Source organism: Dromiciops gliroides, chromosome 4 (genome assembly GCF_019393635.1).
Source record: "Dromiciops gliroides isolate mDroGli1 chromosome 4, mDroGli1.pri, whole genome shotgun sequence".
In the NCBI taxonomy this organism is placed as follows: Eukaryota; Metazoa; Chordata; class Mammalia; order Microbiotheria; family Microbiotheriidae; genus Dromiciops; species Dromiciops gliroides.
In genome coordinates, this window is record NC_057864.1 from 293,457,199 (window position 1) to 293,474,250 (window position 17,052).

General features: G+C 36.1%; 1 protein-coding gene across 1 annotated transcript in view; it reads left to right on the plus strand.

The window, feature by feature from the left end:
• The window catches only part of KCNQ5 (potassium voltage-gated channel subfamily Q member 5), a 713,228-nt gene that overhangs the window by 55,938 nt on the left and 640,238 nt on the right, over window positions 1-17,052 (plus strand).

Genomic DNA, 17,052 nt, shown 5'->3' on the forward strand with positions numbered 1-17,052 from the left:
TCTATAAAAACTATTATTCACTATAGTCTGAAGGACTACACAATACAGTAGAATGAGCCTTGGCCTTTGTAAAGAATTAATTGTTATTTGAGGTTTTTATGTCTCCTTGCCTGCACACTGGCCTGGGGCTCCGCAAACCATGGTGTTCCACCCACTGGTTGTAGCCATTGCCAGGGCTCTGGCACCTCACATCATCACCACTCATGGGCCTGGCAAAATTATAATGATTGGAAGCCTAGTGAGGGCAGTCATGTGACTGTCAGAGCGGCCATCCCATTGGCTGGGACTGTGTGGGGTGTTTCTAGGTTTGGGGGAGGAGAATTGGACATTCTAGGTGGAAGCTGGAAAGCAACAGGCATTCTGCTGAGTATTTTCAGCTGATTCCTGGGTGGTGGTATTTTTTCAGGTATTATAATTTCCCTTTCCCCATTTTATTTCCTTTCCCTTGATCCTACTGATCCTGTTTGTGTTTGTTTGTTTTTTAAGTTCGTTCTTGTTAAAATAAATCTTGTTCTGTTTTGAGGGAGGCTGCTGGTCTCCTTCCTTGCCCCAATATTGCGGCGAGCCGCTTAGCTAGCACTCCCCAATTAAAAATTGGTCCCCACACCTTGGAACAAAAAGATACCTATGTTCACTTCCTGGCTCCAACACTTATTAGCTGTGTGACCCTGAGCAAGTTACTGAACCTCATTTCCTCATCTGTAAAATTGGTTGTTATGAAGAAAGCTCTTTGCAAATTTTCAAATGTTAAATCTATATACAAAAGACAAAGATTTGCTACAAACATAGAGCCCCCAAAATGTTTTGATCAGGGACATAGGCTCTAGAATCAATCTTTATCCTTGGAAGGGGGCCAATTTAAAGTAAATAATATTTAGCTGTATAATTCTGGCATGATTGTGAATGTTAATTGAGGCTGTGCATACCAATGTCAAATTTGTGTCTTTTGGGTTTGCTATGGTCCCTTCCAAATCCATATTTACTTATTACCAAAGATGTTAATAAAATGCTATGATTCTCAGAGAAATTGAAGAGTATTGAGAAGCCACAAGTAGAGAATATATCTTAGTGGAAAGGATAAGAAGCATAACTCATATTTGTAGAATGCTTTAAAATTTTTAAAGTGCCCTCCTTATAATCCTGTGAGGTAGGCAGTGTGAATATTCTCATCCCCATTTTACAGATGAGAAAATGCAAGGGGCAGCTAGGTGGCACAGTGGATAAAGCACCGGCCCTGGATTCAGGAGTACCTGAGTTCAAATCCGTCCTCAGACACTTGACACTTACTAGCTGTGTGACCCTGGGCAAGTCACTTAACCCCCATTGCCCCGCAAAGAGAGAGAGAGAGAGAGAGAGAGAGAGAGAGAATGGAGGCTCGAAGAGGTATTTTTTTAAGATTTTAAAACCTTTAATATTTTTTTTATCTATATCTTTACGTAATCACATTTCTGACACACTGACTGTGTGATCCTGGGCAAGTCACTTAACCTGCCAATGATCTTGGCAAACTGCTAAGTCCATAAGTTGCAGAGAAGGTGCATCTTGCATTGGCAAAAGGCGCTTCTTCTCCCATATATACAAGTGCTATGTTGTCTCCATTGATACACATCGGTAGCTAACAGTTGGATGTCGTAAGCCAATTCTCGTATCTTGGCTCTATTGTCAGTGACAATTTGTCACTTGATTCTGAGATCAATCAGAGGATTGGGAAAGCTACTTCAAACATGTTTAAGCTTGCCAAGCGTGTCTGGGCAAACAGTAAACTGACAAAACGAACCAAATTTGCTGTCTATAGAGCATGCGTCCTGAATACCTTACTGTATGGCAGTGAAACATGGACTACATACTCTAGACAAGAGAAGAAGCTTAACAGCTTCCACATGCGCTGCCTTCGTGTATCCTTTGCATATCTTGGTCAGATAGGATCACCAACACAGAAGTGCTCCAATACGCGCAACTTCTGAGCATCTACATGCTACTGAAACAAAGAGCTGAGCTGGCTGGGTCATGTCCACCACATGCAATTCGGGCGCATTCCTAAAGACCTACTCTATTTCGAGTTAGCCTCAGGCCAAAGACCTGCTGGATGCCCCCAGCTTCGCTACAGAGATGTATGCAAGTGAGACTTGAGGGCTCTGGGAATAGACACCAGCAGCTGGGAGGAGATGGCCAAGGACCATGCCACATGGAGTTCAGTACTCAGGAACAGTTTGCGTGCAGCTGAGATGGGCCTCCAAGCTCCGGAGGAAGAAAAAACGAATGAGACACAGGAACCGATGGGCAACAGAGCGCAGTTTTCCCATGTCCTCAGTGTGGCAGGAGCTGCGGCTCCCGTATTGGTCTGCGTAGCCACACTGTGGCCTGTGGCTTTTCAAGGCACTGATCCATGGTCATCCACGACTGGCGGAAGCCTACTATCTACAATATGGACCTAACAGAGAAAAGATATATTTATATTACTTTTGAATGAAGCCAGATTCTAATTCAAGTGACTTGATATTATCAATCCAGAAATATCAGAATCAGGAGGAAAAAATAACTGGAAAACAGTGTGACATTGAAAAGTTTGTGTTAAATTTAACACAGGGATATAGCCATAATTTTAAATGTCCTTACAGATATAATTGAGTCTTATTCAAGTTATTTATCATTTTATATCATTTTAATTTCCATTTAGATTAGTCTAAGCATTGAAGTTGACAATTATGCTGAAGCTTTAAGGAAAAAAATACATATTGATCATTCAAAAGACAGCAAAAGATGTAAAGTTTGATTGCTGTATAAGATATCTGTCACATATTTTAACGTATAAATATGGCCATTATTAGCTGTAAACCATGTGTTAAGATGAATGATATAGTTTTAATTAAATCATAGATTTAGAGCTGAAAGAGATCTTAGAAGTCATCTAGTTCAGTCTCCTCATTTTATAGGTTAGGAAACCAAAGCTGAGTTATTAGAGGAGTTATTAGATTCTAACACTGGTCAGCTAACTCCAAAATCCACCCTCCCACCAATACGCCATACTACAGTACCTATTTCTATGAATCTGTACTTAGGACAATTTTCCAATTTTTCTCATTTGATCAGTGGAATTGGGGGCTTTTTCTGTTTTGTTTTTTTTTTTATCTTGAGGGGGTTTGGGTTTTCCTATCACCCCATTTGAAAAAAACAGGGGCCACCCATGGCCTCAATCCCACTATTTATCAGCACCAAATCTTTGATTTTCTTCATTTCTGACATGGGCCAATGCTTCCATTCTTAGGCATCTTTGTGGCCCCCCTCATTTCAGGGCTTACTGTATTGGTGTTGGACTTAACCCATTCAGCTTAAACCCTATTTCAGTTCAGAACTCACAAGCTCAAGATGCCCATCAGCCTCAGCCTCCCCTAGCAGCACAAATTATAGGCACAGGCCACCATGCCTGGACTGGATCCAGCAGGTGAAGATGTACTTTTAAAGCAACTAGTGGCTCAGTTTTAAGCAATGTTGTATATATTCATAATTGCAAAGGCAATAAAAAAGGAAGAAAGGAATCAAAGTACCAAGAAAAATTGCTAAAGAAAACAGTGATTTTTTTTTTGCAATTTAATATTGAACTGAGTTTGAGTTTTCCAGACATATGTATAATTAGGACATCAGTTGCCTAAAGATTCAAATTCAATTGTTATAGCTATATATTCTTTTAAGTATTTCTGAACATTGGGCAAGGTGTCAATTGCAGGGTCTCGTTCACTTTTTGAATAAAATTTCTGAAAAGACATGGACTGTTAAAACAGCAGTGAATACAATAAATAAATAAAATCAAGTATTAGTAGCATAGTTCTTAAGAGAATCCTTTGTTAAGAATTGAATCTCTTCCCTGCCCCCACACTATCTACCTGACTATTTTCAATTACTTTCTTTCACAGACCTCTAGCTAGGCCAAATCTTCCTTAGGGACTTCTTCCTCTCAAAGTAGGAGGAGGATAAAGATCTGGGTCAGCAAACTTTGTCAACTATGTATTTTACTTCAGCCAGATGCTACATTTCTGACTTGCCCTTCCCATGTTTGTGGATTTCTTAGCTTTGGATGTTCTGTTTAATATCTTGATTTAAGTTCCTTTCTGACTCTTTCATATCACCATGTCTGTTCATGACTGTGTGAGCCTCGGCTCATAACTACAACTCTCTCACATATCCTGGGATTGTATGTTTATCCTGGCAGAGGTGACTCTACAATCTTTTTTACCCAACTCTAACTCTTAATCCCTATTGATCCCCATTATACACTACTTCAGCTTCCATACACCAGGCTACTTATCTGGTATATAAATGATAGTTTGCTTGCTGCTCAAAAGCCTAGGGTGATGACATTTTATCTAGGACTGGGGTGGATTTAAAAACAACACAGTACATTAGACTACCTACCATGACAGGTAGGTCTCTTCAATTTATATTTATGCTTTATGATCATAGAGGGACTAAGATCAATTAGATTGACCAAAAGCAGTCGTTAGATGGTTTTGAAATTATTACACTGAAAAGAATTTAGATACCACCTGCCTTAGCTAAGATTGTAAACAATGCTGAGCTATATCATTATATTGGTAGTAACCCATGTCACTTTGTATTCTGTAATTTCCACAGAGACCATATGATAATGGGGAATAAATTTAGACAAGTGTTAACCATCAGGTTAATATAGTTTTGCTTCTTGAGTTTAAATTTTCCACTATTGTGGTATTCAAGAAATAGCAATCCTCAATTTTATATAATACATAGTAATTTCACCTTCAGACACAATAGAGTAGATTAAGATTTTCCAAAGTAACCATGGCAACTCGCTTGCTTATATTATAGCACACTTACTATAGCAGAGTATGTGGAGTATAAATATTCTCAGCTTGGAAATGTAAAAATACTCATCAAAGCAAGTATATTTGTTTCAGATGTGTTTTTAAGAGAACAGCTAATTTCATCATCATTTAAAAAAATGTAAGCATGATGCTGGGATCATAGCATTAACAGTAAGGTAAAGTCATCTTTCTTTGGTTAGTCTTGAATTCTGTACTTTAAGAAGAATGTGGAAAACATAGAAACATAGGAAGATTATCATAAAATACTGAAGTGGAAAAATCCTTATGAAGAGTTTAAATTGGCTGACGATATTCAGCTTGGATTATAGGAATGATATGATACATGATAAATCCTCATAGTAGAGCCCCTACATTACAACATTACCCAATTATTGCCTCTTTTTAAGTTCAGTTTACATTTATTAAGTACCTATGATTTTCAAGGCACTTGCTGTGTGCTGTAGAGATAAAGATAAATTATATACTACAAACAATGACCTCAAGAACTCAAATGGGAAGAAAAAGAAGTATTCAATAACATTGTTATAGTTCTGAAATTAGAAGACCTTTGTTCAAATCCTGACTCTGATGCCTGTGTAAACTTGGACAAGTCACTTAACCTTCATGGACCTCAGTTTCTTTCTGTGTAAAATTTAAGGGAGGGGGATGAGAAAGACAATTCTGAAGGGCTTATAATGAAAATTGTTATCCACTTCCTTAGAAAAAAGAAAGAACCAATGGAGTCTGAATACAGTTTCAAGCATACTATTTTTTATTTTATTTTTTCACAGGTTGTTTTTGGTCTGTTTTCTTTCACAACATGACTAATATAAAAATATTTTTGCATGACTGCACATGTAGAACCCATATCAAATTTCCTGCCATCTCAGAGAGGAGGAAGGAAATAGAAGGAAGGAGAGAATTTGGAAATCAAATACTTTTTAAATGAATGTTTAAAATTGTTTTTACATGTAATTAGAAAAAAACAAAATATTAAAAAAAGAAAGATAGGGGATTGCTCTGAGAACTTGTCTAGCTCAGGATCTATGATCCTATGAATTGTGATATTTAGGAGATTAAAAAAATGTGAGGCAATATTCAAAAGAAGTGCTGTGAGAATTATAAGTAGGAAGATATCACTTTCATTTAAGAGGATAAAAGATGGTTTCATGAAGGACATTTGCCTTGAAGGAAGGAATATCAACAAACGGATTAAGTGTGGGGTGGAGAAACTGTTCAAGACCTGGGGATAGTATGAGCAGAAACATGGAGATAAGAATAGAGAATGGAGAAAAGTCCATTATATCTGAAATGGAAAACCACAAAGGAGTTCATGGTGAGATAGGCTGGACAGAGTAAGATTTCCAAGGGTCTTGAATGCTGGAATCAGAAATTCACTTTTTTCTGTAGACCATGGGGAGCCTACTGAGTCAAGGTTTTTGATTACAGGAATGAAATGATTATGGCACTATGGAGGTGATGATGATCAGGAAAAAAAATTTTTTTAAACTACATCACAAGATACTTAGGTTAATTAAAAAAGGAATTTTCCAACAGAGTTATTAAACATTGGAATAGGTTCCTGGAAAAGTTGTGGAATTTCATTCCTCAGAGGACTTCACATAGTATAATAGTTGGCAAGGGATGGTTTAGGCACAGCTCTGCCTGGGGGCAATGAAATGAATTCATAGAACTCTGGAAGTTACTTTTAGCCCTACATTTTATGTTCCTAGATGACTCTAATATTCTGAACAACTAATGAGAAAAATTTTCCCTCCCCAGGAAAAAAAATCAGTTGAAGTTCATCCACAAAAATAAGCTTAATTTTGCTTTCTCTCCCTTCTCCAAAAGAATATGAAATGTTCAAGTGTTTTGCTTTCAAAAATTTAGAAGAGAGAATATAAAAAATAAGAAGTACAACAAATACTAGAAGATATAAAGTTAGCATGGTATTTCCATGGTGAATTTGAAGGAAGATGATGAAAGAAAACAGTAGATGAAGTAGAGAGAAGAAAAAGGAGAATGTTCAACTATATAAGGGAAGAAAACATGCAAAGGGGAAGCAAGAAAGATAGGAGAGAATGAAAGAGATTAGAAGACAGATGAGAGACATTTCTGTACAGATTGTGCCTTGAAACATCTTTCGAGTTGTTCTTTTAGATGGGGTGAGGAAATATAGGCTATGCTAGATAATGGATTGATGTCAATTCCAGTGGTATGCTCCATTCAAAATCTTGTTCTCTCAGTATGTCAATGACTGAAATTGTAAGGAGTCGGATTTTCGTTCATAAGTCACAAAAACACTCTTGATTATTAGAGCCAAAGTTAGAGTGTGATTACCTCGTGAAGCAATGAGTTCCTCGTCTCTGGAAGTATTCAGTAGAGGCTATATAATGTGTAATCAGGCATGTTTTATAGTAGATTCTTTTATAAGGTAGGTGATTAGACTAGGTAAATTTAGTCCCTTCCAGCAGAAAGATTATTTAATTCCAGCACAGTGAATAGAGTGCTGGATCTAGAGTTAGGAAGACTTCTCTTCATGATTTTCAATCTGACCTCAGAAATTTACTAGTTGTGACTCTGGGCAAGTCGCTTAACCCTGTTTACATCAGTTTCCTCATCTGTAAAATGAGCTGGAGAAGGAAATGGTAAACCACTCCAGTATCTTTGCCAAAAAAAAAACCAAATGGGGTCATGAGGATTCAGACATGACTGAAAAAACAACTAAATCTCTAAATGTCAGAACTGTAACAATGGTCTTGCCAAGTGTGTTGAGTATACACTTCTGATCTCTGATACTAAAAAAGGCTGATGGACTCAGAAAACAGAGTGAAACATATTTTCTTTTTTTTTTCTCACATACATGATTTTTTATGTGAATGATTTTCTGTCTACACGTTTGGGAGATGGGAATAGAGAGAAGAAGCTATGTCATCAAGGGAGAGGCCTGATATACTTCAAAACCCTATTGTCATTCCTCCCACCAGTTCTCAGCTCACTCATATCATCATCAAATTTTGAATTGTCATTATGTACCTTAGCTTTTCTGAGTTTTTATAACCTAGGACACCTATAAAAGAAGCCAAGGGATTTATTTAACCCCATTGCATACTAATATTATTATATAAACCTCCCATTCAAAGGAAGAAGCAGTCAGTGATAAAAAAATTAACATTTCATAAAGCTTCTTATAGTTCAGCTTTGGCCATTAACAGCAGACATAGGACATTTGTCTTCTCCCTATAGTCTCTTCTATTTAATTCTCTTCTTATTAGTCTGGGACTAGATATTAACTCAGTTCTAGTATCTGAGTAGGGCTGCCACATACAGTCCTTTGAAATCTACTTCTTTAGCCCTCAGTATGGCTTACTAGCTGTTCCCCATACAAAGCTTCCACCTGTAGCATTTCTGTCACTGCACAGGCTCTCACACACACACAAAGTGCTCTCCCTCCTTGTCTCTACTTTTTGGAACTCATAACCCCTTTCAAGGCTCAGCTCAAGTGCCACCACCTCTGAGAGGTGTTTCTTGATACCCCCAGCCATTAGTTCTTTCCCCTCTTCCCCATGTCTGTGTATTCATTTTATTTTATTCCATTTTATTATTTATTTGTTTGTTTGTTCATTCATTTGTTCTTTCATTTATTTATTTGTTTATTAATTCATTCATTTGTCTGTTTATTTATTTTTGTGGAGCAATGAGGGTTAAGTGATTTGCCCAGAATCACACAGCTAGTAAGTGTCAAGTGTCTGAGGCTGGATTTAAACTCAGGTCCTCCTGAATCCAGGGTCAGTGTTTTATCCACTGTGCCACCTAGCTTCCCCCTTGTATATTTATTTTTACATGTCCTATATCTATTTATATGTAAGCATATGGTCTCCCCCTAGGATTCGAGATCCATGAGAACAGGGATTATTGCACTTGTGTATTTGTTTCTCTAGGCCTGGCACATAGTAGGTTCTTAATTAATACTTATTGGTTGCTTGCTTTTTTGATAGACCTAAGGCCTTATAGGTGAAGCAGGAACTTTTCTAGTATAGTCCTAGAATGGTTATTTTAGTAACCATTCTGACCAACCATAAAAGCCATTTTGTTCTCTTAGCTTTTTTTAGATTGTACAAATTTTACCTCCCTCTATGCAAACGATTCTAAACCTAGGGTACATTGTCCTCTAGGGGGTCCATTGACTTGGATGGGGGGGGAAACACATCTCCCCCCCTCCCACCCAATTCTAATTGAAATATAGCATTTTCTTTTATTAAAAATAAATCATGGGGGGGCAGCTAGATGGCGCAGTGGATAGAGCACCAGCCCTGGAGTCAGGAGTACCTGAGTTCAAATCCGGTCTCAGACACTTAACACTTACTAGCTGTGTGACCCTGGGCAAGTCACTTAACCCCAATTGCCTCACTAAAAAAAAAAAAAAAAAAGAAAGAAAAAAAAATAAATCATGGGGCAGCTTGGTGGCGCAGTGGATGGAGCACCAACCCTGGAGTCAAGAGTACCTGAGTTCAAATCCGGCCTCATACACTTAACACTTACTAGCTGTGTGGCCTTGGGCAAGTCACTTAACTCCAATTGCCTCACTTAAAAAAATTTTAAAAATAAATCAAAATAGTATTAATAATACCTGTGACTTTGTCACCATTAGAAATCATTGATATTCTCATGTTACATTATAATAACTTCAGTTATCTCCAAACATAACTTACATTCATAATTACTTTGAAATCACTGTAGTTATTAGTCATGCCACTAGACATATTACTATATGACAAATTTATTTTAAAATATTTGGATAATTCTATTTCAATATTAATTGGTTGTTTCAATATATTTTATTTCTATGCATTTAAAAACATTATTATGACATCAGGTCCAGAGGCTTCACCATAATGCCAACGAGATCCATGGCACCAAAAAGGTTAAGAGCCTCTGATCTATGCTAAAATCATAATCATGTTACAATAAATTAAACCTCAGAATAAAGCATTTTATCACAGTACTAAGTCACTTACCCTCAGGGTCAGTTCATATTGAGAGTGTACCATGCATTCTCTTAAGATGGAACATCTGGGGGGCAGCTAGGTGGTGCAGTAGATAGAGCACCAGCCTTGGATTCAGGAGGACCTGAGTTCAAATCCAGCCTCAGACACTTAACACTTACTAGCTGTGTGACCCTGGGCAAGTCACTTAATCCCAATTACCTCAATGCCCCCCCCCAAAAAAAAGATGGAACATCTGCCAAACAACAGTGATAGCAACAACCATTCAGGTATTATCCTAGTTCCTAGAAAGCAGTGTTAGCATGAGATGTAGACCTGGAAAACATTTTAGAAATCAGCTAGTCTAATTTAAAAGATGAAAAAAAAGTGAGGCCTAAAGAGATCAATTGTTAGTTGTCCTTTATTTTCTAAGAAGACCAGTGATATTATGGGTAGATTTTTTGACTCATGCATGAATTGGAATTGTGAGGCAGAACTGCAGAAAATCATCAGCCTCACTCTCTCTTCCAGAGTCATAGAAGTCCATTTGGCTAGAAAAATGTCAGGATGACTGACGATGGTCAAGGATGTAGTGGATGACCTTGACATTTTCAATGTCTGTCCAAGCTCTAAGTGCTCCACATAGCCTGCTTTGGCCACCTTCATGACCATTGGAACAGTTTATTTTCATCTGCCCGTTGAATTGGGGGAAGTCTTCACATGCTTAAATTAGAAATAAATTAACTTACCTAATGACATTTCAGTAGTGGAGCAGAGCTAAGATTCAAAACAAAGTCCTCTGACTCCAGATCTGTCTATCATTCTTCTCTCTACTCTAAAATGGGACTCAATAAGCATCTTCATATGTATGTCACTGTGTTTTGTTTTCATTCAGTTGTTTCAGTCATGTCTTCATCACCACACTGGGGTTTTCTTGCCAAAGATACTAGAGTGATTCCCCATTTCCTTCCCCAGTTCATTTTACATATTAATAACTGAGGCAAAGAGGGTTAAGTGACTTGCCTATGTTCATGCAGATAGCAAGTGTCGGAAACTAGATTTGAACTCAAGAACATAAGTCTTTCTGACTTCAGCCTAGTATTTTATCCACTGTGCCACCTAGCTGCCCTGGTTACTGTGTATACAATACAATTTAAGTCATTATACTATGTGGCTCAATAAACATCGTCATAGACAGGTCACTTTGTATATAGTGCAATTTCAGTAAATCATACAAGTCTTCACCATTGTATATCCATGCAGAGACCAGTCTATAAAGATTTTCAAAGGAAAGTGATGAAAAGGGAAATCATGTAAATGAAAAATTAATTTTAATGATTTTTATTACCTCAGAATTGTTTGTTTTTGTTTTTGTTTTGAGGGGCAATGGGGGTTAAGTGACTTGCCCAGGGTCACACAGCTAGTAAGTGTCAGTGTCTGAAGTCGGATTTGAACTCAGGTCCTCCTGAATCCAGGGCCGGTGCTTTATCCACTGTGCCACCTAGCCGCCCCTAGAATTGTTTTTTATACCTTTCTTCATCTCCACAGAAGCTGACATCATCCCTCTCTACCTTGTATTTCCCTATCTTGTGTTATTTTGTATTAATCCTGTCTAAACTTCTATATCTCCACATTGTCTACTTGATAAAAGGTAAGCTCCAGTAGAGTAGGTATTTTATTATTTGGTCTTCCTGTCACCAGTGCATAGCAAAGTATCTTACATAAAGAAGATATTAAATGCATGTTAATGGATTCACTGAACTGAATTGATACTTTTTAAGACAATTAGGAGTAGGTTTTAGGGTTTGGAATTTTCTTTTTCTGTGCCACAATTTACAATACCTTCTTTCAAGATTGAAAATGCTCACAATAATACTTTCATACTTGACCTCTTTGAAAATATTGATTTTTCCCAAATGTAAAATTTATACATTTAACTGTTATTTTCATTTTCATTAGAATGCCCATCAATTGGAGGAATGGCTGAACAAGTTGTGGTATATGATTATGATGGAATATTACTGTATTGCAAGAAATGATGAGCTCAATGATTTTAGAAAAAAGACTTGCACAAAATAATGAAGAGTGAAATGGACAGAACCAAGAGAACATTGTATACAGTAATAGCAATATTGTTTTAAGAACAACTGTTAATGAATAAAGTATTTTGACTTATATACAGCCAAATTAACTATAAAGGACATAGGAAGAAAGATGTTATCTGCATCCAGAGAAAGAACTGATAAATAGAAGTATGTATAGAATAATTTTACACATATATATGTGTGTACATATATGTATATGTGTGCATATATACATATATATTTTTTATATGTCCACTTGTGTTTAATGGTAGCCATGCCTTGGGTAGAAGCAGGGGCAGAAAAAAATTTACATGGTGATTTTGTTGTATATTTGAAAGGAATAGCAAGTTGTGCATAGTAAATGTGCAGTTTCATATGCCATAATCTTTTTATTATACTGTTATAGAAATTCTTATTTTATTCCCATAAGTTAATATTTAAATTTAATAGTAAAAAATAATGCTCCATCTACGATAATGAGTTATAGGATCAAATATGCTGGCTATTACTAGCCTAAAACATATTCTTTCAAAGTTTAGTTCTTCAGGTACTATGGAGGATGTATTTCTTTCACTTATTTCATATTTTTAAGCAGCTATCTACCTAGGTGGGTCCACTTAATAAAATCTGGCCAGGAGTTTCCATCAGAAACTGTTTTTGTCATCCATCTATAGTTTTAAAAAAATGGTTGGCAGAGGTAAATATAGAATTATTCTGGTGATCCCATCCCTATCTATATACTTTATGGTTCAAATCACTGATGAGGCTGGGGTCCTGCCTATCTTGGCTCTGAAGTTTTTAGCTGCTTGGGATTCCACTGAGATAAAGAATTCCTATTGTGAAAACTCCCTTCTATACAGCCCTAACTCATTGGCAAAATACAGTTTTTAATTTATCTAGGGCACTGAGTGGCTAAGTTCCTTTCACCATCACACAACTAATATATATGAGGCAGAATTGAACCTAGGTGTCACTGAGCTCAAAGCCAGTCCCTCTCTTTGCCATATAAACCTACCTCAAATATGAACATATTATATGATGCTCACTAGGAAGTCCCATATACATGGGTCAGATCTAACTTGGACTCTCTCCTACACCATCTGGCTCCAGTTCTCCTATGTTTCTCCTCTAGGGATTACCCATTTATGTTCCCACTGGTAATATTCCTATCAAGACAGCTCTTATTGGATCTCCATTAAACCCTTTTCTATCAAGATTATTCTGATATATTTTTTGGAACTCTGAAGGATATGAATACTCCTGACAAGTGAAAAGACTTCACAGTAATCAGATTTTATCAGGTCTAAAGTAAAATTCACTATTACTAATTGCACCATGCTATTTCCCAACAACTCTTGTTTTTATGAACTGTGACCAGGATCTGATGTCCTAGAAAAAGGGACAGCTGGTACTGGCCTTTTGCCAGTGACTTACCATGTCACCAAAGCACTTACCTTTTTTGGTCCTACATGTAAATATCTAAGAAAAGATTTTAATAAATTTTATGTAAACAAAATAGTTTTGGTTATATACCCTTTGAGGGCAATATATCTTTTGGGAAAAAAGTACCTATTATTGTATGATTCACTCAGGGGTGTCTGGTAAATACTTGTTGAAAAAGGAAATAATTTAATTGAACTCTGGCTCAAGTGACAACAGACTGAGCTGAACAAGCAATCTTATTTGACTTACTTTGGTTTTTGTTACACTGATGGATACCACATGTCTGACTTAAGTGTTTTATTTTTTCTGGGTGGTTAGTAATTACTGCCATTATTGTCTGATATGGCAGTCCTCAGATAATGGCTATTCTGCTTATAATCAAATGAGAAAAAAAGTTATTTTTGGCTTTGCTTATGGAAAAAAGAAGGCATTTTGTGAAATTGTGGCTTAGAGTTCACTTAGCAAAAGGATTGATGGTTTCTTGGAATCATAATTTAATTTTTTTCAAAAAAGAAATAGATGAAAGGAGTATTGCTGTAGGAATGAGGCAGTTTGTGACCCTGATGGGAACCCATGTGCCCTTTAAGTAGAAGCAATGGAATGGTAAGTCCTCCCATAAAAGGGTATGCAGCTATATTAAGAAAAATATGGAATGAATAGTGCATTTATTGCTCAGATGACTAAATTCTAATAAAAACAATACCTAACACTTATATATCACATTGCATTTTCCAAAGTACTCTCACAGACAGACAAGAACACTTCAGCACACAAATTAAGCCATCCAGATACTGTCATATTTAGAAAAACCCATGCATGCACATAACATGGAAATAGGGGCCACTGATGCTGAGTAAGGACAATTCAAGGCCACTAATATTTTTGGTATTTATCTGAAAAAAATTTAGTCACTGTAGGAGACCAAAATATTGAACTTGATAATGCATTATCATGTTTTGGGGATGCTTTATAACAAAGGCTACCTTTTCATCTGTGTTATAGAGAGTTACTACATAGATTGGACTGGTTTCTTATTGAGAACCTCTTCCATCATAAAGATTCTTAGAGAGGTCCAATTTAAAGTTTAGTTAGAAAATTTTGTACTTAGCAAATTTCTGATTGGGAAATTTTAGTTCAACTTGAGATATATTTACAACTTTTTGAACCTGTAGGTGTTTTCACCAGTGTGCTCAAATATGTGACTGTGGATTTCTTCATTGGTCCTTTAATGTCTATGCTTTTCAGATCATTATTTCTCCATTCTCCTTAAAGAGCCACAGTAACAACATTTCTTTAATCCCATTAATGCAGCCTATGAAATGGAAAAAGAAAAAAAAATCTTCCACTGCACATTTTCCAATCTTTAAAACTGGCAGCAATTTTTATGGAAAAATGAGTAAGGAAATCAAATTAAGACAATTTTAATGACTTTGCAATTTCCTCTGCAAAGGTAGCATTTCTTGATATATATGAAATAGGTGTAATGTTATATATTTAATATATATGAGTTTTTATCACCTTATATGCTCTGCATATGCTGAGAACTCATTAAATGAATGTTAGTAACAATGATATGAGTCATGACACAGAAGCAAGTCTACTTTGCAGTTGATCAAAATATTGACTGTTGTGTCAAAGTTTTGTGTATCATCAAAACATTGACTTGTGTCAAAGTTTTGTGTATTTTTTTCTAATTTAAAACTTCCAATGTTATGACCCTCTGTTGATTGTTCTGTAATATAGAAACCTTTTATTTTAACTTGCCTTTAACTTGTAGATTCAAGGCTCCTTTTCAAGGAGACAAGGGCAACATAGATCTTTCTCTTCTTTCTTATTATTGTGTGGCATAAAAAGAGGATTTTCTGAATGGAGTGTTTAAGTGTTTGCCTATGAGCACCTATATTTGTGGATTTATGCAGTGTCCTGAAGACTTCAAAGTGTTTAGTTACTCTGGGGTCTCCAAATTCATTTGTGAATATATACTCGAACACAGGTAATAGGAAAATGTTCTGATTTACATGTAAGAGTTGAATGTGTGTGTTTGTTTATAGTATATTAGGAAACTGATAGGTATACACATATATGTATACATATATATACATACACACACACACACATACATACACACATATACTTGGGTGGAGTGGGAAACATACTGGCTCTAGAATCAGAGGGCCTTTGTTTGAATCCTATATTCCAACATTGTGTAATATGAGGCAAGTCATTTCACTTCCCTGGGCCTCAGTTTACTTGTTTATGAAATGAAAGGTTTGGATTAGAATCCCTCCAAAGTCCCATCCAGTTCTTATTTGCGAGCCTGTGTGTCATTTCTCCTATGAGATTATCAACTCTTTGAGGGCAAGGATTGTGTCTAATCATCTCTGTGTCACTCAGATCACAGTACCTTGCACATAGTAGATGCTCAATAAATAGTTATTGAATGAAAGAATGGACAAATGAATGAATGATAGAAGCAATATTCCCTAATCATGCACTTATTAATAATGAAGAGTTGGATTTTTTTTTGGACCTTTGGTTGGAAGACTAACCACTTGTAAGCTGTAGAGCAGAGGTTTATGGCAAGGGATTCCTTACTTTTGTTATGTGAATGGAATAGGTATCCAAGTATACCCACAGTGCTCCTAGGAGTGTACTCATGGACTCTAGTCATTCTTTATATCACTATGCCCACTACACCTCTTGAGAATGCAAGTATAAATATCAGTATGTGGCTGCACAGAAGTAGCCATCTGCTGATTCATCAGTTTCTTAGCTAGCTCCTTGGGTGAGGCTCTATTCCAATACTCCAATTAATTAATTGTGAAGGTTCAAAGTTGAAAATAGGAAACCCTGAATAGATGCCTTTAATCTTAAAATCTTAAAAAGATAAATTTTATTTTAATTTCAGCTAACAAATATATTCAAATATATAAACACAGCAGAAAAAATAATAAAACACACAAAAAAGGATATAAATTAATATAATTTCTATGTCTCTAAATCTCTTCATGACCCAATTTGGGGTTTTCTTGCAAAGATACTGGAGTGGTTTACCATTTCCTTCAATGATTAACCCCAACCCCAAAGATGTATATATTTTAATGAAGGTATATATACATAAATACTCATAATGACTATATATGCATAAATGCTTATAGTAAGGATTTTTATGTGCATACATTTATATTTGCTTTAATACATTGTCCTTGTTTTCATGATCCTTTTCACTTCTTTCATGTATCTATCACCATTTTTGTTGTCTTTACATGGCTGTGGCCAATATACTTATATAATATATTATATATATTTATTATTATTATTATTAATTTATCTCTGCCTTCTGTACTTTGAATTACTTCATTTAAATCTTCCCAGATATATTTAAATTCCTCATCTGTTTTCTTTTATGGTATAATTATGTGACATTCATATACCATAATTTGCTCATCCAGTCTTTGATTGTTGAACATCTAGTTTACTTATGGATTTTTGCTTTTGCAAATAGTGCCATAACCAATAGTTTTGTACAGATAGGTCTTTTTTTCCCTCCCATCAATAGCCTCCTTGGGGTATATGCTCCTAGCGGAATTGCCCTTTCAAGAGATATTTGCATTCTTGTGACTTTTTTTTTGTATAATTCTGCATGGGTTTAAAAAAAATTGCAATGGTTTATGGCTTCATCTTTTGTCATAAAAGCATGCC